The 21,640-nt window shown below is 42.6% G+C and overlaps 1 protein-coding gene and 1 long non-coding RNA gene across 12 annotated transcripts in view; both read left to right on the top strand.

The window, feature by feature from the left end:
• SCAI (suppressor of cancer cell invasion) overlaps positions 1-21,640 on the top strand; it is a 156,434-nt gene that overhangs the window by 7,920 nt on the left and 126,874 nt on the right. The window lies entirely within an intron of this gene.
• LOC146407267 (uncharacterized) overlaps positions 8,990-21,640 on the top strand; it is a 52,912-nt gene continuing 40,261 nt past the window's right edge. Inside the window, exons 1-2 of the long non-coding RNA XR_014827835.1 lie at positions 8,990-9,289; positions 18,699-19,172. This is a non-coding gene — a long non-coding RNA (uncharacterized LOC146407267). The remainder of the gene's footprint in view (positions 9,290-18,698; positions 19,173-21,640) is intronic.

Below are 21,640 nucleotides of genomic sequence, written 5' to 3'. Positions count from 1 at the left end.
CCTCTGAACCTATTTGCCGTTTTACCAAATGCAAGTGATCGTGATGAGTATCCGCCTTGTAGAATTATCACTCTCGTCTAGTAGTATATAAACTGCATGAGTACAGTGCTTTTTGTCTGTTTTCCTTACTATTCTATTCTCAGCACTTCAGACAGGGCCTCACATATAATAGGTGCTCGGTAGCTCTTTATTGGATGATCCAGTGAATGGCTTGTTGAACGGATTCATTGAAATAATGAATGTAAAATACATGATACTGTTACCTGACATACATTAGGAGCTCAGTAACTAATTACTGTGACTATCCTTAGTTTAGATATTTTTATTTTGCCTTTCCTTCCAGTGTTGTTAAACATCAGCTTTATAGCATGATTTACATATGATACAATTCACCAATTTTAAGTATACAGTTTGACGAGTTTTGGCACATGCTCACAGTTAGGGAACCACTCACGGTGGTTACGATATAGAACATTGCCATCCTGCCTGCCCTGCCCCCCCAAAACACCCATGTGCTCCTGTTTCCTTGCAGTCATGGTTCTGCCAGCCACTGGCCTTTTTTTCCCTTTCACTGTAGTTTTGTCTTTTCTGGAGCTTGGTTATAAGTGCATGATATTCAGGATCTAGTCTTTTGTGTGTTGCGTCTTCCGCTTGGCATAATGCTTTTGAGAGTCATCCATGTTATTGTGTGCAACTGTAATTGATTTCTTTTTATTGCTGACATAGCATTTCATTGTATGGTTTTGCCACAGGGGTTGTTTACCCATTCAGCAGGGTTTACCCGTTCACCAGTTGATGGCCATTTGGCTTGTTTCTAGTGTGGGGCTCGTCTGAATACAACCGTTATGAATATTTAAGTCCTTGTGCAAACATGTATTTTCATAGCTCTTCAGTAAATGCCTGGAAATGGACTTGCTTGATCTTATAGTAAATGTGCATTTAGCTTTTTTTTTTTTTTTTTTTTTTGTCTTTTTGCCTTTTCTAGGGCCGCACCCACAGCATATGGAAGTTCCCAGGCTAGGGGTCGAATCGGAGCTGTAGCTGCTGGCCTACTCCACAGCCACAGCCACAGTAACACGGGACCCGAGCCACGTCTGTAACCTACACCACAGCTCATGGCAATGCCAGACCCTTAACCCACTGAGCGAGGCCAGGGATTGAACCCGCAACCTCATGGTTCCCAGTCGGATTTGTTAACCACTGAGCCATGATGGGAACTCCTCATTTAGCTTTTTAAGAAACTGCCGAACTGTCTTCCAAAGTGGCTGTATGATTTTGCATTCCCACTAGCACAGTGTATGGGATTCCACTTGCTCCACATCCTTGCCAATATTTGGTATTCTTTTTCTTTTTAATAGTTATATTGAGGTATGAAATCGTCATACCATGAGCAGCACATATTTAAAGTGTACAGTTTGGAGTTCCCATTGTGGTGCAGTGGTTAACGAATCTGACTAGGAACCACGAGGTTGCGGGTTCAGTCCCTGCCCTTGCTCAGTGGGTTAAGGGTCCAGTGTTGCTGTCAGCTCTGGTGTAGGTTGCAGACTCGGCTCGAATTCCTTGTTGCTGTGGCTCTGGCATAGGCTGGTGGCTACAGCTCCTATTCGACCCCTAGCCTGGGAACCTCCATATGCCACGAGAGTGGCCCCAGAAAAGCCAAAAAGACAAAAAAGATAAAGTGTACAGTTTGATAAATTTTGACACATATATAGCCCCTTGAAACCATCACTGTTGTTTGCTGTTTGGGGACTGTGTAGTGTGTTTTTTTTTTTTAAGGCTGCTCCTATGACACGTGGAAGTATCTGGGCTAGGTATGAAATTGGAGCTGCAGTTGCCTGCCTGTGCCACAGCCCCAGAAACACTGGATTCAAGCTGCATCTGTGATCTATGTCGCAGCTTGCAGCAACACTGGTTCCTTAACCCGCTGAGCGAGGCAAGGGATTGAACTCACATCCTCACAGACACTATGTCAGAGTATTAACCCGCTGAGCCACAACAGGACTTCCTATGTAGTGTTATTATTATGTTTTTATAATCTTTTGTTCTTTTTTTTTCAGTTGTTTGTCTTCTTATATAGTTTTTTATAAGAGTTTTTTTTTTTAAATATATATTCTGAAAACAAATTCTTTATCAGGTATGATTTGCAGATATTTTCCTTCAGTCTCTGGCTTGCCTTTTCCTTGTCTTCACATTTATCTTGAGCTTTTAGCTTGAATAATCGGTTGGATGGGAACACATTTAATTGAGATCCAGATACAAGAGCAAATCTGGAAGGGTAAGGGTCTGAGTTTATTGTGGCCGTATGGGGGTGAACTGTCGTTCACCAGGCATGTGAAAACATGGGTCTGGAGCTGAGAGGAGAGACTGGGGCTTGAGGTGCAGATTTAGAAGTCATCAGCAAACACTTGGTGATCCAAGTCACGGGAAGGAGTGAAATAACCTGGAGAGACCATGCTGAGTGAAATGTGCAGAAGGCGTTAGAATGTTCTAGTGCTTGGTGTGGAAATAGACCAAAGAGCTTTGTCTTGGATGTTCTCTCTCTGTTGTGTTATCTGTCCATTGCAGTCTCTCTGTAGGTGATCATCAAACAGGTAATGATTGTCTCTGGGAGACAGACCTCTACACAGAGAGTACACTCTTTGGTGAGAACCTGAGATTCTGGAGGTAGTTATGTTGTTATGAGTTAGAAAACCAGGGGAAGGTCTTCTAATCTACACTGAAACCCTGTTGCTTAAAGTGTACCCTCTTAAGAGTGCTCTTGCTTGGAGTTCTGCTGTGGCGCAGTGGAAACCAATCCAGTATGCATGAGTCGCGGATTCAGTCTCTGTCCTCGTGCAGTGGGTTGGGGATCCGGCATTGCTGTGAGCTGTGGTGTAGGTCACAGATGAGGCTCGGATCCTGCGTTGCTGTGGCTAATGGTGCAGGCTGGCGCCTATAGCCCTGATTTGACCCTAGCCTGGGAATCCTATGCCATGAATGCGGCCCAAAAAGCAAAAAAGAGTGCTCTTGCTTAAAAAGAGTTTCTTTGTGCTAGTGTTTGCCTCAGCAGCATCCCTGCAGAAAGGCAGTGGTAACGCTGTTTCTTATAGCATGCGTGAAAACCTGGGACAAAATGCCAGAATTTAATTCTGTGAAAGCAAACTCTCTGGGGGCCCAAGAGTGGATGGTCATGGTGTTTGGCATCTTCATGGGACTATTTTATTCAAGAACTAAAGTTAGACAGACTGGCTCAAAGGTGGTTTTCAACTGTGTTTGAAAGCGCGCAGGGGGCCCTTGTTAATATTCCAGGCGCTTCCTGGGGCGGGATGGCAGGAACCGTCAGAAGGTTAAGCAGGTAAGCTCACCTCTAAGGCTCTCGATCCCCTTTTCCGTATGTATGTATATTTTTAATATGGAAGAATTCAAATCAGGCAAACTTAGAGGACTACAGTGAACTTAAATTGTTCATCACCCAGCGTGAGCAGTTATCAGCTCAATCTCACCTCATCTACATGTACTCCACCTGCAGTGTATTTCATCTGTATTATTCCTCTGTAAATATTATAGATTTGTCTTTCCCTTGTCTTCACATTTATCTTGAGCTTTTAGCTTGAATAATAGGTTGCATGGGAACACATTTAATTGAGATCCAGATACAAGATAAGGAGTCTTTTAATTGCACACAACCACAGTTCCATTAATAATAACTTGAAAATTGGCAGTATCTTCTTAATATCATTAAATATCTGATCAGGGTTCAGATGTCCACAGTTGACTAATTATTTACAAAACATCTGTTCAAGAGTTCTCGGAGTTCCCGTCGTGGTGCAGTGGTTAACGAATCCGACTAGGAACCATGAGGTTGCGGGTTCGGTCCCTGCCCTTGCTCAGTGGGTTAACGATCCGGCATTGCCGTGAGCTGTGGTGTAGGTTGCAGATGCAGCTCGGATCCCGCGTTGCTGTGGCTCTGGCGTAGGCTGGAGGCCACGGCTCCGATTAGACTTCTAGCCTGGGAACCTCCATATGCCACAGGAGCGGCCCAAGAAATAGCAAAAAGACAAAAAAAAAAAAAGAAAAAAAAAAGAGTTCTCTTGTGGTGCAATAGGTTAAAGACTGTCATTGCAGTGGCTTGGGTTACTACAGTGGTGCAGGTTTAGTCCCTGGCCTGGGAACTTCCACATCTTGTAAGTGTGGTCGAAAAAAAAAAATCTGTTCAAATCACGATCCAGGAGTTCCCGTCGTGGCTCAGTGGTTAACGAATCTGACTAGGAACCATTAGGTTGCGGGTTCGACCCCTGGCCTTGCTCAGTGGGTTAAGGATCCGGTATTGCTGTGAGCTGTGGTGTAGTGTAGGTGGCAGATGCGGCTTGGATCCCGAGTTGCTATAGCCCTGGTGTAGGCCGACGGCTACAGCTCCGATTCAACCCCTAGCCTGGGAACCTCCATATGCTGCGCATGCGGCCCTAAAAAAGACAGACAAAAAAAAAAAAAAAAAAATCACAATCCAGATAAGGTTCAGAATTTGCAATTTGTTGGTTAGATCTTAAATTTTTAAAAATCTGTCATTTCTCTACTCGCTTTTTCTCCATGCTGTTTAATTGTTAAAGAAAGCATGCTTTTATTAAGAATTTTCCACAATCTGAATTTTTAATTTTCTAAAAAGTTGAGGTATAATTGTTATTGGTATAATCAATAATGATGAAATTTACCTCTTTTGGTATACGGTTTTGTGAATTTTGACAAACGTACACAGTCATGTAACTCTTACTGTAGTTATCACCATGATGATAATATAGAACATTTTCATCACTCTCCAAAGTTCCCTTTTCCCACTGACAAATTGGCAACCACTGACCGGTTTTTTCACAGTCTGATTTCGCTCTCTCCCCATGGTATCATTTAGTGTGTTTCCCCATTCCCAATGTGTGTCTTATAAATTGGTCGTTAGCACCAGTTCTAAAGACTATCAAGTTTCAGTTTTTGTTGGTTTTTTTTTTTTTTTTTTGAAAGAATACTTAATACGAGTAGTTTGTAGTTCGATCAAGGCCTCTCTTATATTTGATGTTAAGAACTCATAGTAAGCAGTGTCTGTACTTTCATTGGAGGTTATAGATGGTGACATTCTGAATTTTTCATTTCTTTTTCATTACCAGCTGGAATACTTTTAGAAAGAGAAGTTCCCTTGTTGACCTAAATTTCTTTCTTTCTTTTTTTCCTCCTTTTTTGGCTGCTCCTGTGGCATATGGAAGTTCCCATATGCAATGAATTTCAGTCCATTACGGTTATTTTTCTTGTTGATACTCATACTGAGCCGTGGAAGCCTCTTTAAACTGGCTCTTGGTTCCTTTTGACGTGACTCCAGCAGACGTTGCTTCTTGGTTGGACAAGATATTCTAGACTCATCTTGTATGTTTTCTGCTCAGGCCTAGAATTGGCCATTCTCCAAATCTTCTCTCCGCTTTTAACTGTATGTTTTATATCCTGAGATTCTATTTGAAAGAAAGGATTGTATAACCTGAAAGTAGTTTCGAAAGCAACAGATCTAAAAGGAAGGGGGGAGCTATAGCTAGTCACTTATGATGGAGCATGATAATGTGAGAAAAAAGAATATATATGTATGTGTGACTGGGTCACTTTGCTGTACGGGAGAAAATCGACAGAACTCTGTAAACCAGCTATAATGGAAAAAATAAAAATCGTTATTAAAAAAAAAGAAAAGGAATGGATTATATGCTATTCTTTAATAATCTACCAAAAATGTGTTTTTTCACTTAGGTTTTTTGATAAAAGTTGAATTGTACCCAATTGGGAGTTATATTTTAGGTTAAGATCCTGAAATATAGGTAATCTGCAATGCTGATCATGTTTGAATCTATATTGGGAGATGAAGTAAGTAACTTGAAAATCATGCAGTAGAACTATTTTTTCTTTTTTGTGGAAATTATGAATCCCTAAGCTAAATCAGTGACTTTCCTACAAGGCCAGGATTTGGGGGGAGAATCGTGGGGAACCCAGGCAGATACACATGGATATATAACTAATTACTTAATGTTCTACATATTAATTAAGAGAGTATACCCTGGAAAAATTGGGGAGTAATATACGAGTGATGGAAAAATCTTAATGTTTTGGTGGAGCAACTTGTTCGGAAGTTTTTTTTGAAACCACCAAGATGAGGGAATTGTAGATGATGTTAGTAACTTAGTCTTACAAAATCAGGTAACCATGAAATGTTACAATAAATAAATAAATAAATTTAATTTATTGGCTGCACCTGTGGCATGTGGAAGTTTCCAGGCCAGGGATCCAACCTGCACTGCAGCAGTGACCTGAGCAGCTGCAGGGACCATGCTGGATCCTTAACCTGCTGCACCACAAAAGAGGTGTTTTTGGGTTTTTTTTTTTTTTTTTGCTTTTTAGGGCTGCACCCACGGGATATGGAAGTTCCTAGGCTGGGGGTTGAGTCAGAGGTGCAGCTGCCAACCTACAACAGAGCCACAGCAACGCCAGGTCTGAGCCACGTCTGCAACCCATACCACAGCTGACGGCAATGGTGGATCATTAATCCACTGAGCGAGACCAGTGATCGAACCTCAGGCACGAGTCTTGCCAGGTATTGGGCTTCTGGTGTGGAAGTTTCAGCTTTCCCAGATCAAGCATACACCCTGTAGAGACTTGTTTATCTAGGGCACTGCCAGGAGGTGGGTTTGCAGGCCCCCTTTTCTGAGTCCCAAAGAACTCTTTCTTCTTTCCAGTTAAATTGGCCCTCTTTTTATTCTTGTTTCTTCCTTTCTGCCCTCAAAGGCACTGTCTTCCCACCCTCTCCTCTGCGTGATCTCCTCAAGGAGTTCACGTTTTCAGAAAACAAACTTCCCTTGAGGCAAAGACTGCCGTCTTGGGGATCGGGGAATACAGTGAGAATAAAACATCCATTGGTGTCTTAATAACTTATCCGGCGACTTTTCTCTTCTTTTTTCCCTCAATAATTCTTTCAGTCCCTGTGGTGGTTTTAAAGAACTGTCCAGAAATTCTTTGATCCTCCTTTCTTTAAAAGATGGAGCTTTATTTCTCCCCTTGAGTGTGGGTTGGACTTAGTGACTCACTTCTAAGTGAACAGAATGCAGAAGTACTGAGCTGGCCCGTCCCAGATCAGGTTATAAGGAGATGTTGACTTCTGTCTTGGGTGTGTACTCTCTCTGGGAGGAGGCTGGCCGCCGTGGTGTGAGGCAGCCCTACGTAGAGGGGAGCCAGTTGCCGTGTTGTGACGACACTCAGGCAGCCTATGGGGAGGGCCACATGGTAGGGAAGCGAGGTTTGCCAGCAACCGCATGAGTGAGCTTGGAAGGGGATCCAACATGAGTTGAGCCTGGAGATAACTACAGCCCTGGCCAACAGCTTGACTTATTATCCTGGCTTCACAAGGGCTGAGTTATATGAGCCTGTGATTTTTTTTTTTTTGGTGAAAGTTTCCTTTTTCCAGCACTGGCTCTGTTGTACCCAAAGAGCTCAATCTCTGGCTCTGCTATTTTCCCTTCTGGTTAGGTCTCTGATGGGCTGTGTGTGTGTGTGTATTTTGGAAGGAGCTATCCTTTTTTTTTTTTTTTTTTCTTTTTAAAGCCACACCTGTGGCATATGGAGGTTCCCAAGCTAGGGGTCGAGTCAGAGTTCTAGCTGCTGGCCTACACCACAGCAACGCAGGATCTGAGCCACATCTTTGACCTACACTGCTGCTTGCGGCAATGCCGGATCCTTAACCCACTGAGCAAGGCTCAAGATTGAACCCACATCGTCATGGACACTATGTTAGCGTCTTAATGCACTGAGCTACAGTGGGAACTCCCGGAAGCAGCTGTCTTCTGATTCAAGTCATTGAAGGACAGTTTACCTTTGGCAGGGATGTGTGCCTGTGCTAATAACTGAACCGCCAGCCATTTGTGTGTTGTCTTCATAGTCATTTCTCTCTCTCTGGTCTTTTGTCCCACAGATCGGGAGGTGATGCCCTGTTCATTTTCACTCTTACTAAGGAAAGAGCCAAAAGGTAGTTGCCCAGAGAAGGGGGGTCAGTTTTCCTCTGCATGGTCCCTGTCACCAGGTTTTGAATTATTTTTCAACACCCTCTTGGTTGTCTGGGAAGAGTAGGTACATCAGAGTCAAGTAAGCTGTGATGATTAATTTTTATTTATTTATTTATTGTCTTTCTCTCTTTTTAGGGCTGCACCCGCGGCATATGGAGGTTCCCAGGCTAGGGGTCCAATCAGGGCTGTAGCCACCAGCCTACACCACAGCCACAGCCACAGCCACAGCAACTCAGGATCTGAGGCGCATCTGTGACCTATACCACAGCTCACGGCAATGCTGGATCCTTAACCCACTGAGCGAGGCCAGGAATTGAACCTGCATCTTCATGGATGCCAGTCAGGTTCGTTAACCTCTGAGCCACAATGGGAACTCCACGTGATGGTTAACTTTATGTGTCAACCTAAGTGGGCTATGAGGCACCCAGATTTGGGTCGGGTAGGATTCTTTGGGTCATGTCTGTGGATGAGGCTAACATTTGAGTCAGTAGTCTGAGTGAAGCAGACTGCCCTACCCAGGGTGGGTGGGCCAGGTCCAGTCAGTTGAAGCCCTGAGGAAAGCAGAACGGCTGGGTGAAAACTCCTACTATCTTCCTGCTTGAGTTGGGACCTCAGTCTTTTCCTGCCTTTGGATGTAAGCATGGATGGTTTCTTGGGCCTTGAGCCCACTGGCTTCCAGACTGTAAATGACACCACCAGCCCTCCTGGATCCCAGGCCTTCGGATCCAGACTGGAATCACTGTTGACTCGCCTGGGTCTCCAGCTTGTTGACTGCAGACTTTGGGATTTTCAGTCTCTATAATTGTGTGAGTCAGTTCTTTATTATCTATCTGTGTATCTACACACACACACACACACACACACACACACACACACACACCCCTTATTTGGTTTTATGTCTCAGGAGAACCCTGGCTAATACAGAAGCCTACCTTTTTTTTTTCTTTTTTCTTTTTACAGCCATACCTGTAGCATGTGGGAGTTCCCAGGCTAGGGCTCAAATTGGAGCTGCAGCTCATAGCCTACACCACAGCCACAGCAACATGGGATCTGAGCTGTGTCTGCAACCTGTACCACAGCTAGCAGCAATGTTTTATCCTTAACCCAGTGAACGAGGCCAGGGATTGAACCTGTGATCTCATGGGTACTAGTCGGATACATAACCTGCTGAGCCACAATGGGAACTCTCAGAAGCCTATCTTTTATGGCCTTTGTTTCATTCCTCATTTTTCGTAGTGTTCTTAAAGCTTTCATAGTTTTTATATTATTAGCTATGGGTTCTTTCCATGGATGCAGCCTGCCATGAAATGGCCATCTTCATCATAAGCTAGGCTGGAGAGGTGCTTATGTTTTTATACACTTAGCAGCTGTTTTGCCTATTTTTTTAGGGCCGCATTTATGACATATAGAGGTTCCCAGGCAAAGGGTCAAATCGGAGCTGCAACTGCCAGCCTATGCCACAGCCACAGCAACGTAGGATCTAAGCTGTGTCTGCATCCTACAGCACTGCTCACGGCAACTCTGGATACTTAACCCATTGACTGGGGCCAGGGATTGCACCCACATCCTCATGGTTATTAGTCAGATTTGTTACCTCTGAGCCACGACAGGAACTCCTTGGCAGCTGTTTTGGATGCATGTAGTGTGTAACTTAGTGTCACTCTAAGGCTAGACACCATTCTTTATATTCCTGTTTTGCAGTTCGGTCTCTTTCTCTCAAACTCTCTCCATATACTTCATGGTCTTTAAAAGTATATATGCAGAGTTCCCATCATGGCTCAGCAGTAGCAACCCTGACTCATATCTGTGAGGATGCGGGTTTGATCTCTGGCTTCGATCAGTGAGTTCAGGGTTTAGCGTTGCCTCAAGCTGTGGTGTAGATCTCAGACACAGCTCGGATCCCTCATTGCTATGGCTGTGGCGTGGGCTGAAAGGTGAAGCTCCATTTGACCCCTAGCCTGGGAACTTCCATGTGCAAAGCAAAAAAAACCCCCAAAACCCACAAAAGAAAGCATATATACCTGTTGGCAGTGTCCTGGGAGATTTTCCTTGATGGGGAGCACATTTTGAAAGTGCTCACACATGGTTTCCCAAAAGCCTGCAAAGTGGCTGTCAGAGCTTTTGAACTGTAGTGTCAATTTCCAAACTTTAGAAATACCACATACAGATTTTTAGAGAATTGTTGCCATTAGCCTTCTTTCTAATATATAAGCAAACCATTTACCTACTGAGGTTGAATCGGAGGGGCCAGGGTTGAATTGGAGCTACAGCTGCAGACCTACAACATAGCCACAGCAACACCGAATCCAAGCCACATCTGCAACCTACACTCCAGCTTGTGGCAACACCACATCCTTAATCCACTGAGTGAGGCCAGGGATTGAACCTGCATCTTCACAGACACAATGTCAAGTTCTTAACCTGCTGAGCCACAGTGGAAACTCCTCAAGCCAGTTTAAAATCATTGAAATGCAAGTTGAAAAGAAGGGGAATACTTTTAATAATGTATAAGAGGATTATAGAATTCGTGTTGGAAAAGATTATTAAAGTTCAGCTGTAAGCATAGCAGGAGAAATCCTACTGTGACATACCTGGAAGAGAAGTCCTTAAAAATCCCTGTCTCATCTTTTCAAATATGGTTTATGTTATATTTACTAACAATTGAAATGTATTCAATGGTTGCTAAGAGTGTCACCTCAATCAGATGTCTCATTCACATGCCATTGCATATAAATGTCCTTGTAACAAAAGTCCCGTAGCTTTGAGCAGAAGTGTGAGTTTGCGGTACCTATGTCATCACTGATTTTTCTCAATCCCCATGTAATAAACTCACAACATTTTTCATATGGATAGCCACAGTTTTTTTTTTTTTTTCACTTTTTTTTTTTTTTTTTAATGAGAGTTGCAGCATTTATTTCAGCTTCTCTCTCTCTCTCTCTCTCTTTTTTTTTCTTTTTTGCCACACAGGCAGTATGTGGGAATTCCTGGGCCAAGGATTAAACCTACGCTGCACAGCAGCAACCAGAGCCACAGTGGTGAGAACGCAGGAGCCTCAGCCCGCTAGGCCATCAGAGAACTCCCTTTTTTCACTCTTAAAAAGAGGTTCTTATACTAGAAAATGTTGGGAACCACTGAATTAGGTATCTCTGGAGCCATTTCTTGCTCTGTTATGTGGAGGAAGGCCTGTGGTTTAAGGATGGAGTCTTCGTATGAGAATGTGTTTAAAGAGCACAGAGTATAGCATGCTGGTGAGCTCCCCAGAGCTTTGGCTGGTTTCTAGCTATTCCTTTTTTTTTTTCCTATGTGCCTCAGCGGTTTAATTTTTCTTTTTTTCCCCCCACATCTATTATGTAATCTGTTTTTCTGTCTGCCCATAAACGTTTCTTGAAAGGGTTTGAAACAGGATGCAGGTGCCTCAGCTTTTCCCTTACCCTGATAACTCTGAAAATATTTGATGCATTTTCATTTTTAAAGGGTTTTTACTGCCAGTGACAATAGAGAATGAAGTGAATGAATATAAATTTATGCATTTTAGAATTTAGAGTTTTTACTGAAATCAAGAGATTTCCCTAATCGTCATTGTAAGATACATGGGAAAACTCAATTTTTTTTTCTTTCTTTCTTTTTTTTTTTTTGTCTTTTTTTTTTTTTTTGTCCTTATATGGCTGCACCTGTGGCATATGGAGGTTCCCAGCCTAGGGGTCTAATCGGAGTGTTGCTGCCGGCCTACACCACAGCCACAGCAACTCCAGATCCGAGCTGCGTCTGCGACCTGTACCACAGCTCAGGGCAGCGCCGGATCCTTAACCCACTGAGCGAGGTCAGGGATCGAACTCACAATCTTATGGTTCCTAGTCGGATTCATTTCCGCCATGCCACGATGGGAACTCTAAAACTCAATTTTCTGATGGTTGCCAGAATAAAAGCAGTGGACTAAGTGATGTCAAAGTTTCTTCCAACTCAAATATTTTTAATTTTTACTGAGAGATTGCTCAGTTTCTTATTTATCATCTTTTTATTCTGGAAGCACTTACCCATCCTTTCTTCTCTTTTTCTCTATCATTTGGCCCAAATGATTTTTCTGTATCATTTTCTTCTCTATTACTTGTAGGCCACTGAATTCATTTAATCAAAGGAGGAGAAACTCCAGGTTCATTTCAGTCCTTTTACGCATTACTTTTTGCAGGAACAGTCTACTTAATAAAAACCCATAAACACTTTTAACAAAACCTCAACTTAGATATTTTCTGAACATAAGCATTCCAGTGGTGTGGTGCACTGTGTTTCCCAAAGATATGTGTGATCGTATATTCCCTTCCACATGTTCTTACGGTGTGACCCTGACATTCCCCCCACCCTGTCTCCTAACCAGGCAGGCCTTTGTAACTGTCTCCACCAGTAGAGCATGGCTCAGCAACATCGTGTGACCTCTGGGCCCAGGTCATAGAAATGCCATGTACTTCTACCTTTCTGTCTTGGTGAGGGGGTCACTTAAGACTTAGCTACCCACCCACGCGAGGAGGCCTGTGTACAAGAGAAATTGAAGCTCCTGGCCTTCAGCCCCAGTTGAGCTCCAGCTGCCCTTCAGCATCAGCTTGCCAGCCATGTGAGCAAGCCGTCCTAAAAGTAGATCTAATCCTCCAGATCCCTGTCATGCTGCCCCAGTGGGTGCCCACATAGAACAGAGAACTGTCTCTGCCAGGCCCTCCCCAAATTGCAGATTCACAAGCACAATGCAAGTTTATTTTAAGCCACTAGGTTGTACAGCAGAGGACAACTGAATTGGCATTCCATTTTACCAGTTTATAAAGACGGGACCATGCTATGTATTAAACTGCCTCAACTTGAAGAACAAAATGTGTTTCTACCCTTAGGGTCACTGTTAGTATCATAAGAGAAGAAAGATTCTCTGTCTTTCTTCTCTTATAGATTTTTATCTCACTGACTTTGATTTTACATATTTATTAAGTTTTGTTTTCAAATTAAAGAGTTGTACAAAACAGCAAAAATGGGACAGTAATATTCTTGCCCAGATAACTCCATTCTCAGGTCCTAATTTAGAAGATTGGGTGCATGTTAATAATGAACAGTGACTTTGGAATGACTCGGGCCGGGTGCATGACCTTGAAAGACCACATCTGCTTTGTTAGTCAGTTTCTTTCTCTTTAAGATGGTATCTGCTTCGTGGGATTGTTGAGACTTCCATGATGTATATGTATCAAGTGACAGTGCTTGTCACAGAATGTTGGCTGTTCATTGCGATGGCTAATCTCAGTGGCCTTATTATTCTTAGACTAGAGAGGCCGAGGAGAACCCGCACAAAGGCTGTTGTCTGAGATGATGGCGTAAACACCCCCACGAAGTTAGGGACAGGGGGGTGTTGCGGAGTCTGAAGGGAGGAAAGACTTATTAAACATGTTTTAGATGTTTCAAGGCTTAGAGGTTTACTTAAGAGGTGAAGAGCAGAACGAGCTCTTTGGGGAAAAGGATTAGGGCAGGGGTGATGGAGAAATTTCAAAACCAGGCATGGGCTGGTGTGGGTTTTTGGACTTCTTTATCCTGACGACATTTACTGATAGACGAGGCAGTGATATCCCAGATATGTTACCTGTTGTCATTAGTTTATTTTTTAGGATACCGTTTACTGAAATATAGTTGATTTACAACATTGTGTTAATTTCGGGTGTACAGCAAAGTGATTCAGATATATATGTATATTTATGTGAATAGTGCTCTACAGTAGGACATTGCTGTTTATCTGTTTTGTATATAGTAGTTTGTATCTTTAGCAAGCCCTTTAAATTTATTGGTAAATATTTTGCATGCCGTGAAGTGTGTATATCTACCATGTGCAGTTCACTCAGTGTTTTTTTTAATCAGGGGTTAATTGTTTAGTGTTTTGGTTGATTACAGGGTAGAGTGAGAGAACTGAATGGAAGGAGGGGGCCAGGGAGGATAACTTAATCCCTGGGGTGCTGGTGTTTATCAGCAGATCAAGTTTTATATTTGTTACCTCATCAGAAGACAGATGGTGTTATTCACATTTACAGAGAGAGAAACTGAGGCTCATAAAAACACAGTGATTGACCCAAAGTAGCATAGCCAAACAGTTTTCATCTGGCTGTCTAAAATATTTGCTATTATAGACTAAAATAGGGACATTGGAATTTATTTTTTTGTTTCCACTTTGCTGGAGGTAATTTCCTGTAAGGGTTTATTAAAGCCCCGTAAGTAAAGTGAAAACATCTTGATGTGGATGTCTTCTGGTCTCAAATGCTTTAATCTTCCTTAAAGCTTCTATAAAGCCATTATTTTCTGTTTTACCAGTTTCTGTAATTGAGGTAGTATGGTTTTAGCAGGTACTCCTCTCCAGTGATTCAGGTAATGAGATGAAAGTAGTTGTGGTGGGTAACCTAGTGCATTTTTACTTTTAAGTATCAGGGAAAATAAAGACCACAAAGAATGAAAAGAATTCTTTTTCTAGGCAGTTCCTGCTGTTGCAGGTCTTTGAGATACAAGATTTAAAAGCAGAAGTGTTTTAGTAATATTACTTAATTTTACTGGATAACAGCCAAAGCCTCATGCTTGAGAGTGGTTGATGGACAAGCAATTTGAAAAGTTACCGAGTGAAGAACATCTTTAGGTGCAGGAATGTTGTCTCTAACTCAGCACAGTATTCCCAGATGTCTCTGATCTTTCTTTCTTCTCTCATTTTTTTTTTTTTTTGTCTTTTTTGTTGTTGTTGTTGTTGTTGTTGTTGTTGCTATTTCTTGGGCCGCTCCTGCGGCATATGGAGGTTCCCAGGCTAGGGGTCGAATCGGAGCTGTAGCCACCGGCCTACGCCAGAGCCACAGCAACTCGGGATCCGAGCCGCGTCTACGACCTACACCACAGCTCACGGCAACGCCGGATTGTTAACCCACTGAGCAATGGCAGGGACCAAACCCGCAACCTCATGGTTCCTAGTCGGATTCGTTAACCACTGCGCCACGACGGGAACTCCCTTCTCTCATATTTTAGATTTCTTTTTCTTTTTTTTGTCTTTTTAGGGCCGTACCTGTGGCACATGGAGGTTCCCAGGCTAGGGGTCGAATCAGAGCTGTAGCCAATGGCCTACACCACAGCCACAGCAATGCGGGATCCAAGCCGCATCTGGCATCTACACCACAGCTCACGGAAATGCCAGATCCTTAACCCACTGAGTGAGGCCAGGGATTGAACCTGTGTTCTCATGGATGCTAGTCAGATTTGTTCCCACCAAGCCACAATAGGAACTCCTTGGATTTCTTTATTCTTGGCAGTGTGTTCTATTTTTTGTTCTGTTTGAAAGTTGACATCAGATAAAGAAGTAAATATAATAAGTGAAAGGGTAAATGTAAGTTCAGCCATTTTCACAAATTCTTTCTAAAAAATTTGTTGCTTAGAGTTCCAGTTGTGCTCAGCCTGGTTAGGATCTGGCGTTGCTGCGAGCTGTGGTGTAGGTCGCAGATGTGGCTCGGATCTGGTGTTGCTGTGGCTGTGGTGTAGCCCTCAGCTGTAGCTTTGATTGAACCCCTGGCCTGAGAACTTCCATATCCTGCAGCTGCAGCTCCAAAAATTAAAAATAGTTAAATTTTAAAATTTGTTTATGGAGTTCCTGTTGTGGCTCAGTGGAAACTGAACCATGAAGTTGCAGGTTGGATCCCTGGCCTCGCTCAGTGGGTTAAGGATCGGTGTTGCCGTGAGCTGTGGTGTAGGTCACAGACGAGGCTTGGATCCCGCATTGCTGTGGCTCTGGCGTAGGCCGGTGGCTACAGTTCTGATTAGACCCCTAGCCTGGGAACCTCCATATGCTGCAGGAGTGACCCTAGGAAAGGCAAAAAGACCAAAAAAAAGAAAAAAAAATTTGTTTATGGAGTTCCTGTTGTGGCGCAGTGGAAACAAATCTGACTAAGAACCATGAGGTTGAGGGTTTGATCCCTGGCCTTGCTTAGTGGGTTAAGGATCTGGCACTGCTATGAGCTGTGGTGTAGGTCACAGACGCGGCTCGAATATGGCATTGCTCTGGCTCTGGCGTAGGTTGGCAGCAACAGCTCTGATTCGACCCCTAGCCTGGGAACCTCCATATGCCGCGGGTGCAGCCCTAAAAAGACAAAAAAGAGAAAAAAAATGTTTATTTTGTAAAAAGTACTAGCACAGAAAATGAGATAATTAAGGCAGATTTCATGTGCAAATAATTTGTTCAGCAGATACTGTAAAAGCATCTAGATGTGCTAAGTGTTTTTTTTCCTGAGTACTTTTAGTGGATAGTCTACTTGATATTCTCAAGAATACTCAAAACAGAATGGTTTTCTTTCATATATATAAACACTTACTGTATATATATATATATATATATATATAAACATTTATTTCTTTCTTTGCTGCATGCCCAGGATGTGGAAGTTCCTCGGCCAGGGCTCGAATCTGCACCATTGCAATGACCCAAGCCACAGCACTGACAATGCCAGATCCTTAAACTAACCATCATGGAACTTCTTTTTACTATATTGTTAATGGTTTCATGTCTTAGATTTTTTTCCCTGTAGTTTCTTATAAACTGGTACAAACCTAAGAGTTTTTGTTTTTTTTGTTTTTTTTTTTTTTTTTTGCTGTAAAAAATTTAAACATCTGTGAGATAATAGAAGATATATACTGGTTTCTGCCCTCAGGTCCTGACACAGAGCTCCTGAAGCCTTTGGTATTCCCTGGGTGATGAGTGTCTTTGTTCAATGAGGTGGTTCTGGGTGGGCTCCTGGTTGAGGGCTGGTCACTAGACAGACTAAGCCATGATTAGAATCTTGGAAATTTGAGCCCCGCCCTCCATGCCCTTGAAAAGGGAGAAGGGCTGAGAATGGAATTAATGACTTGATCATGCCTATGTGATGTAGCCTCCATAAAATCCCCAAAGTCTGAGGTTCAGAGAGCTTCCAGATTGGTGAGCAGGAGAAGGTGGTGGGACAGTGGCATGCCTGGACAGAGTCTAACACCCATACCTTGTCCTATGCATCTCTTCCATCTGACCCTTCCTGAGTTATATATCCTTTTATAATAAACTCGATCTAGTAGGTGAAATGTTTCTCTCAGTTCTGTGAGCTACTTTAGCAAATTAATCAAACCTAAGCTGGGGGGTGGGGTCACTGGAACCCCAACCTGTGGCTGGCCGGTCAGAAGCAGAGAAGATAACCTGGCATCTGAAGTGGAGGAGGCGGAGTCTAGTGGGACTGAACCCTTGACCTGGGGAATCTGATGCCCGCCCCAGGTAAATGGTGTCAGAATAGACCGGCGTTCCTGCTGGTGTCTGAGAATTGCTTGATGGTGTGGGCGAAACCTCCACACATTTGGTGACCAGAAATGAAGTGTTGTGTGAGTAGTAAGGGAGGCTTGCAGGAGAGAAATAGTATAGAAGAAATGGCTATTTCCCTATGTAGGCTGGGATTTTTTTCCTTTTTAACATCTCAAGTGAAATCCAGTGAATGTTTCATATTACAATTTGCCCTATACTCCTTTTTTTTTTTTTTTGTCTTTGTAGGTCCGCACTCTTGGCACATAGAAGTTCCCAGGCTAGGGGGTTGAATTGGAGCTGTAGCTGCCGGCCTGCGCCATAGCCTCAGCAATGTGGGGTCCAAGTCGTATCTGCGACCTACACCACAGCTCACAGCAACTCCAGGTCCTTAATGCACTGAGCGAGGCCAGGGATGAACCCACATCCTCCAGGATACTAGTCGGGTTCATTACCACCGAGTCACAATAGGAATCCCTGTCCTATAGCTCCTTCTCTGCTCTACAATTTTTAAAATAAAATAAGTGTATGTGTATGTGTGTATAAATATATATACATTCATTACATATACACATTCATTCATTCTGCATTTCACTTTGTCTTCTGCCACTAGAACTAAACTTTGTGAGGGCAGAGATGTTTTTTTATTCATAAAGCACTGAAAATTTTTGGAACATAGATGTTCAAGGAGTATTTGAAAAATGATGTTTATTTTAATTAATTTTTTAAAAAAGTGAATCTAAAATATGTACAAAAAAGTCAATGTGACATGTATTTTAAAGAAGAATAAGAAAATAAACATCTTTGTTCCTGCTGGCCCACTTCTTCTTTTTTTTTTTTTTTTTTTTTTTGTATTTTTGCCTTTTCTAGGGCCGCACCCAAGGCATATGGAGGTTCCCAGGCTAGGGGTCTAATCAGAGCTGTAGCCACCAGCCTACACCAGAGCCACAGCAATGTGGGATCCGAGCTGCATCTGTGATGGCCTACACCACAGCTCACAGCGACGCCAGATCCTTAACCCACTGAGCTAGGCTAGGGATCGAACCTATAACCTCATGGTTCCTAGTCAGATTTGTTAACCACTGCGCCATGACGGGAACTCCTGGCCCACTTTAAAAATAGTACACTATCAGTATCTTAAAAGTTCTTCATATGCCTCTCTTTTATGGCATTCACTTCCTTCTTTTCCCTGTTTGAGGCGAGCGCTGCTCTGAAATGATTTTTAGTCCCTTGTATTTTCTTCATGCTTTTACACATGTGGATATAACTGTGAATATATTCTTTAGTTTTAGATTTGTTAACCTTTATGTATATGAAATTATACTGTTCGTGTTCTTTTTCAGTTTGCTTTATTCACTCGGCATTAGGAGCTTGAGAGTCATTCCTGTTGAAACGCACAGATGTGTTCCATTCATTTTTACTGTTACACAGTTTACTACTCAATCCATGACTTTGCCACAATTACCCCTTCTCCTATCTGCTTCTAAGTTACAAACTGTGCAACCACAGACATTTAAAAATATTTCCTGATGTACAGGCGCAAGAGTTTCTTTAGAGTATGTACCTAAAGACTTTCTGGGTTATTGGGTTTTGTCAACGAAATATCGACAATCGCTTTCCAAAGTGGTGGTACCAATTTTTACTCCTATCAGCTACTTCTGTGAGAGTTCCAGTTTCTCTACTTCTTTGCCAGAACTTGGTATTTTAAATTTTTAACCATTGTGGTTAAAATTTTTTTTTTTTTTTTTTTTTTTTTTTTTGTCTTTTTGCCTTTTCTAGGGCTGCTCCTGCGGCACATGGAGGTTCCCAGGCTAGGGGTGTAATCGGAGCTGTAGCCACCAGCCTACGCCTCAGCCACAGCAATGCAGGATCCGAGCCTCGTCTTCGACCTACACCACAGCTCATGGCAACACTGGATCCTTAATCCACTGAGCAAGGCCAGGGATCGAACCCGCAACCTCATGGTTCCTAGTCAGATTCGTTAACCACTGCGCCACGATGGGAACTCCAGTTTTGTTTTTTTTTTTTAAGAAAACATTTTTTTTATTTCATTCTTAACCACAACTACTTGGGCATGTCACACCTTCTCAGACCTTGGGATCCTGTTGGGTGCCATCCCCTCGTTTCCTGTACCACCTGACTTTCACACACGGTATTTGTCTTTTGTGACAATGAGCACTGAAAAAACCAGCTTCACAAAGATAGGGCATTATCGAAAGGAATGTACAGAGATCAAATGTTAACAATGAGCTACTGAATACTGATCTTGTAGTTTGAGTAATATCCGACAGATGTCACTGTATTTCCCTTGAAAGTTTAAAACATCCCCCAGTATCTTGTGAATTCTCTGTGGTGCCCTGAGCGCACAGTTTGGGAACCATGGCTTTTGAATATGAATCATGGTTATCTTTAGGGAGTAGGATTCTTACTTATTTTTTTATACTTTCTGGATTTTCTGCACTTACTGTGAGCATGTAATGCTTAAAAGAGATCAGAGAAAATGTATATATGTATGTGTTTTTTTTTTTGTCTTATTAGGTCCACACCTGTGGCATATAGAGATTCCCAGGCTAGAGGTCGAGTCAGAGCTGTAGCCACTGGCCTACACCTCAGCCACAGCAACCCAAGATCCAAGATTTGTCTGTGACCTACACCAAAGCTCCCAGCAATGCCGGATCCTTAACCCACTGAGCCAGGCCAGGGATCGAATCCACATCCTCATGGATCCTTCGAACTCCCCCTTTTTTTTTCTTAAGTTTTTCTCTAATGTTCTTTTTCGTTTCCACGTAGGATACCACATTAGTCATTATATTTTCTCAGAGGCCCCTGGACAGTGACAGTTTCTCAGATCTTTCCTACTTTTGATGACCTTGACAGTTTTGAGGAGTATTGGTCTAGCACTTCTTCAGATGTCTCTCCGCTGGGGAAGACCACAGGGATGAGATGCCATCCCTTCTACCTCACATCAAGAGGGCATGCTCTGCACATGGCTTGTCACTGCTAATGTTCACTTCGATACCTAACTGAGGTGCTGTTTCTCAGAGTTCTTCACCCTAAACTTGCTCCTGTGTTCCTCACTTTCATACTGTATTTTTTAGTAGGAAGTCACTTTGTACAGTCCACACGCAAAGAATGGGAGTTATGCTTCACTTCCTTGAAGGCGAGTACATACATTATCTTTAATCCTTCATAGAAGATTTGTCTAGTCTCCTATTTATTTATCTATTTATTTATTTAATTGCCTATCTGATATTTATGTATTCAGTGATTTATGTACTTGGACTCGGAGTTCCCGTCATGGCGCAGTGGAAACGAATCCAACTAGGAACCATGAGGTTGCGGGTTGGATCCCTGGCCTCGCTCAGTGGGTTAAGGATCCAGTGTTGCTGTGAGCTGTGCTGTAGGTCACAGACGCGGCTCGGATCCCACATTGCTGTGGCTGTGGCATAGGCGAGCAGCTATAACTCCTATTAGACCCCTAGCCTGGGAACTTCCATGTGCCGCAGGTGCGGCCTAAAAAAAAGACAGAAAGACATGCATAAAAAATTATATATATATATAATTTATATATATATATATATATATATATATATATATATACACATTTGGACTCATGGATTTTTTAAAAAATACTTTGGGTTATAATCCATTACTGCTTTGTTTTTTGTTGTTGCTGAAATGGTTCCAGCCTGGCCATTGAAAGCTCTTCAGTTGGCTGCTCTATCCCTTTTTCCTGTATTGTGTGTTAAAAAAAATTTTTTTAAAGAACATTTTCTTACTTTCTAGTACTGCAAGATGCCCCAGGCTCATCATACATATTTCTTACCTCGGTCATAGAACCAGACATTTCTCTAAGAAACATTATTTCCTTTTATTGGAGAGTGGTATTTGCTACTAGGGTACAATGTGGTATTAATGTGCATTTCTCTGGTGATTGATGAAGTCCAGTACCTTTATATATGTTTACTGATTATTTGTGTATCCTGTTTGTTATGTAACAAGCCTGTTCAAGACTTTTGTCCAACAGCAGAGTTGAGTTGTTGCAGCAGAGACTGTATGGCTCACAAAACCTAAAATATTTCCTATCTGGCCCTCAACAGGAAAAGTGTGCTTATGTTTATAATTATGATAACTGGTTGTTTTTGTTTATTTGTTTTTTGTCTTTTTAGGGCCACACCCACGGCATATGGAGGTTCCGAGGCTAGGGGTCCAGTCAGAGCTAGCTAGCTGTAGCCACCAGCCTATACCACAGCCACAGCAACGCCAGATCCAAGCCGCGTCTGTA

The sequence above is a fragment of the Sus scrofa genome, chromosome 1 (assembly GCF_054392235.1).
Source record: "Sus scrofa isolate SSC_HxYL_T2T_F1_AM1 chromosome 1, Sscrofa_HxYL_maternal_Yorkshire_Landrace_v2.0, whole genome shotgun sequence".
NCBI lineage: Eukaryota > Metazoa > Chordata > Mammalia > Artiodactyla > Suidae > Sus > Sus scrofa.
This window is presented reverse-complemented; position numbering and strand designations above follow the sequence as displayed.